The 6437-nt window shown below is 40.8% G+C and overlaps 2 long non-coding RNA genes across 2 annotated transcripts; both read right to left on the bottom strand.

Annotated features, from left to right (window-relative positions):
• Positions 1-942: 942 nt before the first annotated feature.
• LOC114099698 (uncharacterized) lies at positions 943-1980 on the bottom strand. Its single transcript, XR_003583946.2, has 2 exons — positions 1884-1980; positions 943-1106 (listed from the first exon to the last, which is right to left on the bottom strand). It is a non-coding gene; the product is annotated as an uncharacterized lncRNA (long non-coding RNA).
• A 116-nt stretch (positions 1981-2096) lies between these two features.
• LOC139707055 (uncharacterized) lies at positions 2097-5683 on the bottom strand. The gene is made up of 3 exons (XR_011708663.1): positions 5578-5683; positions 4985-5146; positions 2097-2423 (listed from the first exon to the last, which is right to left on the bottom strand). It is a non-coding gene; the product is annotated as an uncharacterized lncRNA (long non-coding RNA).
• Between the last annotated feature and the right edge of the window lie 754 nt (positions 5684-6437).

The following is a 6437-nucleotide window of genomic DNA, read 5'->3' as shown; positions in this document are numbered from 1 at the left end:
TTATATTATTTTGTATATATGTGGTCTTTTCCTTCTCTTTTTTCTGTCAAATGTTATTATTGTTCATAGGATTACATAATATAAATTGCATCAAGATTCTATCCCCTTTAATGCATAGTAGAATATCGAATGAGGAGGGCCTAACTGGTTTCAAGGGGGAAAAAAATCCAATATACATATTTAAAATACTTTTGTTATATAGTTGGTATTAACCTCTAGATCTATTTCATTCCATCTACCAATGGGTTAAATTATATTTCCTTTTACCAGAAAGAAGGAAACTTAGGATGCAGCAGGATTTTAGGGAGGAAGTGTCTTTCCCTGGAGATGGCTCTTCATCATAAACCCTGACGGAGTGAGTATGTGTAGAAGAAAAATCTATACGCTAGAGTTCAAGACAGCCCTTATTTCATGTCTTCATAAAAACGCCAACTCTTCTTAGAGATTTATAGTCCTCTTTAGAATGTCTGCCCAACCTTTGCATCTCAGAGAGAGTACACACTCACTAAATACAAGATTATTTACGCTTGTTAAATGTTGGTTTTGTATGTTCATGGCGATGATGTTGCAGATAATTCCATTTCCTCTGTGGGAAAAAGTGGCCTCACAGATAATTCCAGAAACAGGAACAAATGACCCTGAAAAAACGATGTTATCTCTCTTCCTTTCTCAGTTATAACGTGGTAAGAAATGTCATCTCATCTTTCTTAGATAGTCTTCACTTTTTAAAATTTTCCTTTTTTCATTCCTTCATGTAGGACAAATATTTATTCTCATATTTTAAAAATATTTTAAATTTAATCACCAATATGTCAAGATGAAACAAATGCCTTTTCGGTTGGGGTACCTCCAACCAGGGAGAATTTCTCTTGGAGGTGTCTGTTTAATGTGCCTCATAAAGTTACTCCCTGAAGTAATCTTATTGTATCCAGAGACCGCAAGTAGGCTAACTGGAGCATTTAATATGAGTTATTAACAACATAAAAGAGAATTTATAAGACATAAGGAAATCCTTTATGGCATCTTAGGGCTGAATTTGTCCTTTCTTGAGGATCCTGTGCACAGAATGGGTTCAGACTTTACTGGAGACAGCGTGGTTTAAATACCTGATAGAAGAAAAGGTTGTTGGTTTAGTTGGGGTGGAACTGGTCTGCAGTTGCTGGACAAGTAATTCACAGTCCTCCAGAATATAGATGGGAGCAGGTACTCAGTGCTCTAGGTGTACAGTGAGTCTTTGGTGTAGGTGGGGTAGAAGGTCTTCAGGGCACATGAAGCTTGAAGGAAGAACGACCCTGCAGACATGTGAGGCTGTGTGCAGGTTGTCAGGATTGCCAACGGAATTAGCAGGCAACTGGACAGACTGAGGGGGCACAGTTGCAATGATCCATGTTGTGGGCCTGTGGTTCCTGCCGGAAATTGCAGGATACCTCTCATTCCTGCATGCACCCTCTACTAGAAAACCATATCCTGTTCCCTCTATTGATTTATTTACACTGCTAGAGATTGAGCCCATGGGTGCTTTACCACTGTGCTACATCCCCAGCCCTTTATTTTGAGATAGGGTCTCTGTAAGTTGTCCAGGCCAGCCTCAAACTTGCAATCCTTCTACTTCAGCCTCCCGAGATGCTGGGATTACGGGTGTGTGTCCCCATGCCTGATTATCCTGTTCACTTTAAGGGAGAAATGTGTAATTATGTTGTTTTCCAAGAGGTGCTCTGAGGGCTGAGAAACAATGAGTTGTGACTGACACTTTCAAAGCAGCCACTTGGAGCATGGAAATGAAAAGGCACCTGCGTAAGATGCCAGAGGGATTCTCCAAATGTGGCACTTTCCCTGCACTACTGTCCAAAATGCTCCAAATAGACTAATACTTTCAGGTTTACCTAGTTTTGGAAGTGGGAGGAATGATTTTTAGTCCAAACAAGTGTTACTTCTTTCACAACATGAATGGAAGACAGGTGGAGTGTTAACCTTTGGAAAAAAGATAAACTGAAATTATTTTAGGAAACTCATTTTCTATTTCTTTTACCTTCATCTCATATTTTATAGACATAAAAGAATAATATTTACCTCTTGGAACTCTTGGAGCACTGGATGAGATAATGCATCTAAAAAGTAACCAAATAATAAGTAGGTCCTACAAAGTTCTGGGTTATTTCATTTTTACTCTGGAATTGACATGCTGTTAATTCAATGGTCTTGTTCTAGAATCATCGTGGAAGAGTGTGAAACAGAGAATTGGAGAATGTGTTTGTAAAAGTAATATGGAGCCATGCAAATTTCTTTAATGTAGCGCTGCAGTCCTGCTGGGGAGCACAGGTTTGCAGTGTACTCACAACTCTCCCAGGCATGAGTGAGATGCAAAGGAGCAGACACCGCCCCTTTCTCTGACGTCACAAATCCAACTGGCATGTTCTTCAGAGCTGTGAAAATACAACAGAAGCATACAGGTTCCCTTCCCTGGAGGAGTGGTAAGAGGCTGAGAATCTAGGCTTTTTGTTGGAAAGACAGATAAAAGACAAAGTCAAGGGAACATTCGGTTATTTTGCAAAATGGGAGAGAAAAAAAATTAAAAAGTTGGGAGAGAATACTTAGGAAAATTAGGAGGAAAATAACAGAATATGGTGTGTGACTGCTTTTTTCCAAGTTATTTGCTGCATTCTGAAGCCCTGCAAGGAAAGAGGATAAAATTCCAAGTAAAAAGCATCTAAAAAGCAAAAATTTTGGCAGTCTAGTCAGATGAAGAATATAAACAGATTCATAGACTTGCCTGGGAAACAAGTCTTAGAAGACACGCAAGGTTTCAGATAAAATCCCAGGGAACTAAGAATGAGGCTTTTAAGTGAAACCTTACCAAATACGCAAATTGTCTTCAAGTCCTTGTAGGATTACAGAGAAGATATCCCACAGAATCTAGCAAGAGAAGCCCGAACCTTCTCCAGAAGGGAACAGAATCATACTAAATCTGTCTCTGCTAATGATCTATCTATCTGTATACAATCAGATATACACAAAGATTGTCAACTTGATTATTGCATTCTAAGGTTCTTTTATTGAATCTTCACACTAAATTAATAATTTATCCATGTCTTTATGACATAAACTTGCATGTTTAGTTGCTAGAACAATCACCTAAAGAATATTAATGGAACATATATGTACTAAGCAAATAGAAAGGAAATGTCTAAAATATTTTCAAGTGATCAATTCATGAAAAAGAGTGAAAAAGGAGGAAAAGGGAGTTCTATAATGGAACAGCTAGAAATTAAATAAGGTAGCAGGAATAAAATCAAATATATATCATATATGCAGTGTATATGTTAGAATTTGCTTTTTCTAGAATCTTGTGAGAGTGAAATCACATGACACTTGTCCTTTTGACAAGAGACTAACCTATTTCACTGACCATATGTCTGAAGTTCCCCCTGTCTTGCAACATACATAGTCCTTTATTCCTTTCTAAGGGTATGGAATATTCCATTGTGTGTATGTCTCATGTTTTTCTTATCCATTATTCTATCCACAAACACTTTAGTTGTTTCTGCTTTTTGGCAATTTAGAAAAATGCCATTATAAACAGCAGCGTGCAAATATCTGTTTGAGTTCTGTTCTCAATCCTTTGGGAGGGTTTATCTAGGAGTGGCATTACGAGATCATATGGTAATACTGTGTTTTATTTATTTATTTATTTATTTTCTGAGGACCACCGTGCTGTTTCCCACAGTAGCCGCACCATTTAACATTCCCACTAGCAAGGTGCAATGTTCCAATTTCTCCCCATCCTCACCCACACGTGTTATTTTCCATGTAGTTTTTATTTATTTATTTTTAGAATGGCAATCCTCCTGGGTGTAGAATAGTATCTCCCTGTGGGTTTGATTTGCATTTCCTAATGATCAGGGAAATCAAACATCTTTATGTGTGTTTGGCTCTTTTCAAGTCCTTTTCCTATTGCGCCATCTCATTGTTTGCTTTTTCTTATTGTTGAGTTGTAGGAGTTCCTTATGTGTTGTGACTATTAATCCCTTACAGATACATTATTTGCAAATATTTTCTCTCCTTCCCTAAGTGGCTCTTTTCCTTTGTTGGTAATGTCCTTTAAGACATATGTAGCCTCTGTCAAGGACCCCATTGGCTGCATTGCACCATGACAGAGGATCAGAAAGGGGAACCAGCAGTATGCAGAGGGAAAAGACATGGTGGGTCAGGAAGCCAGAGGCCAGTGAGGGGCCAGTCTTTCTCTTTTTATAGCAACTCATTCTCAGAAGAGCTGGCTCCTTCTGTAGGATAAGATCAGCACTAATTCCTTCTGAGGTCAAAGCCCCCAGAGACCTAATCACCAACCACTAAGCCCCATGTCTTAAAGATTTCACCATCTCTTAATATCACCACATTGGGACCAAGTCTCAGGCACATAAACTCTTGGGGGACAAACCATATCCAAACCACTGCCTCCACATATGTGAGCACTTACTGCTGGGTGGCCTATTCTCTATTCTATTCTATTCTATTCTATTCTATTCTATTCTATTCTATTCTATTCTATTCTATTCTATGTCAGTCTTTATGTCAGCACCACACTGTTTGGATTACCATAGCTTTGGAGTATGCTTTCAAATCAGGATGAAAAGGATCATAAAAGGATAGCCTGGTGGAATCAAAGAAGTGATTGACACCCCCAGGCATAGAATCATCAGCCCAATCAGGATCTGAGCCACCTCAGAAGGAAGAAACATTCTATGAGAAGGTGAAGTTTCTCAGCAGGTAGAATTTCTTCAGGATCATTGCCCACTAACCTCCTTCCCACCGCTCAGATTCCAGTATTGGCACATCTCCAGGGCCATACCCATCTACACATTGAGCATTTCCCTTTATCCAGTACACAACCCTGTCACTTGTTATAAAAGTGTTTGCTCATATAGTGCTACAGGAAGCAATCTTGTCCCTGAGGCCTGCACTCTGGAAACATTGTGTTTATACTCACCCCTAGGACCTGGGGCTTCCCCTTCCAGAGAGCAGTAGATTCTTCTGCTGTGGGGAGGGCAGGACTCAAGGGTCCAGCTTGCCTGGCTGAAGGATGCTCTTAACCCTGGGGAGGATGCTGGCTGGTCCTTTGGCTGCAACTTCCTTTAATGTCCAGGCATTGCTGTTAGCACCAGCAAACAAAATATTGCTCAGCATGGGTTGCTTTCCAACACCTTTATTGATCCATATCAAAGGCCAGAAACAGGGGGCATTTTGTCTTTCTGGGGAATGAATGACATTTGATTCCCACCTCTGGCTTAGGGAAGAGCATGGATGTTTTCTATATCCTCGTTCCCATACCCACCAAAGGGTCAGCTCAGATAATTAATAGCTGCCTAATCCTCAGCTCTAAGGCAGAGGGTCTCCATTTATAAACCTGAAACCTGGATGCTTCACCAACAGCAAACTTCAGACCAGATTCTCCCACATCACAGTTTCCTGTGGATCATTCACAGGGGCCCCCTAAGTCCAGGCCGTCACACCCCTCACATTAAGTTATTTTCTGAGATCAAGCACGGGGCTAACAGAAGGCATGGGCGCCAATTGGCCTACCTTTCCATCTCCCCAGAGAGCACCAATGAGAGCTGTTATCCTCCATGGTGCGTGGACCCTCATTCACAGTCTCCAGGAGGGGCCTGTTCTGTTGTGTGCTGTGTGAGGAGAGCCCTGCCAGGAGTCCCACGCGGCCACACACTTCCTGTGGTTTGTCCCACCACCCACACAGATGAGCATCTGTCATTTCTGGTTTGCATGAGCCCCGAGGATGGCAATCTCACTGCACCCCTCCCATGCTCAAGGCCATACCAAAGGAGAGTCTGCACTTACCCAGGGCCTTAGCCATGGGTGTGCTCCTCCTGAACCTCAACTTCTTCAGCCCAGTGACTCCACCTGGAGGTGATGTTACCTGATGTAAACTATAAATACTCACAGATAAAGGCTTTGCTTGAATTCCTATTTAGACTGATAAAATTTTTATGCTGTTTATATGATCAATAGGTTGATTTTATTATAAAACTTTTTTATCTAAATAATGCATATTCCCCATTGCAGTTTCTTGTCACAGACGAAACTTTCATCATTCAGCTTTGCTTCCTCCTCCTGATTATCATTGTAATCTTGGTCAAAAGTTCCGGGAAATATCCACACCGCTGCCTAAATGCTGTGCTGACTTGAAATTTCCTCCACCTGATTAAGTAGTTCATCACCCTTAATTCAGCTTCACAGAGAGTCTCAGGACATGGGCAAAACACAGACAACTTCTTTGCCAGAACCTAACATAAATGGCCTCTAGTCCAGTTTTTAATAGAGCCTTCCCTTCATCTCCTCTCAAACCTCACATGCATAGTCGTCACTATCCACAGTTCTATCAGCATTCCAGGCTTTTGAGCTCTCACCAGAGTTGCTCATTAAAC

Source organism: Marmota flaviventris, chromosome 9, assembly GCF_047511675.1.
Source record: "Marmota flaviventris isolate mMarFla1 chromosome 9, mMarFla1.hap1, whole genome shotgun sequence".
NCBI lineage: Eukaryota > Metazoa > Chordata > Mammalia > Rodentia > Sciuridae > Marmota > Marmota flaviventris.
The sequence above is the reverse complement of the archived record's forward strand: the minus strand, read 5'-3'. Positions and strand labels throughout refer to the sequence as shown.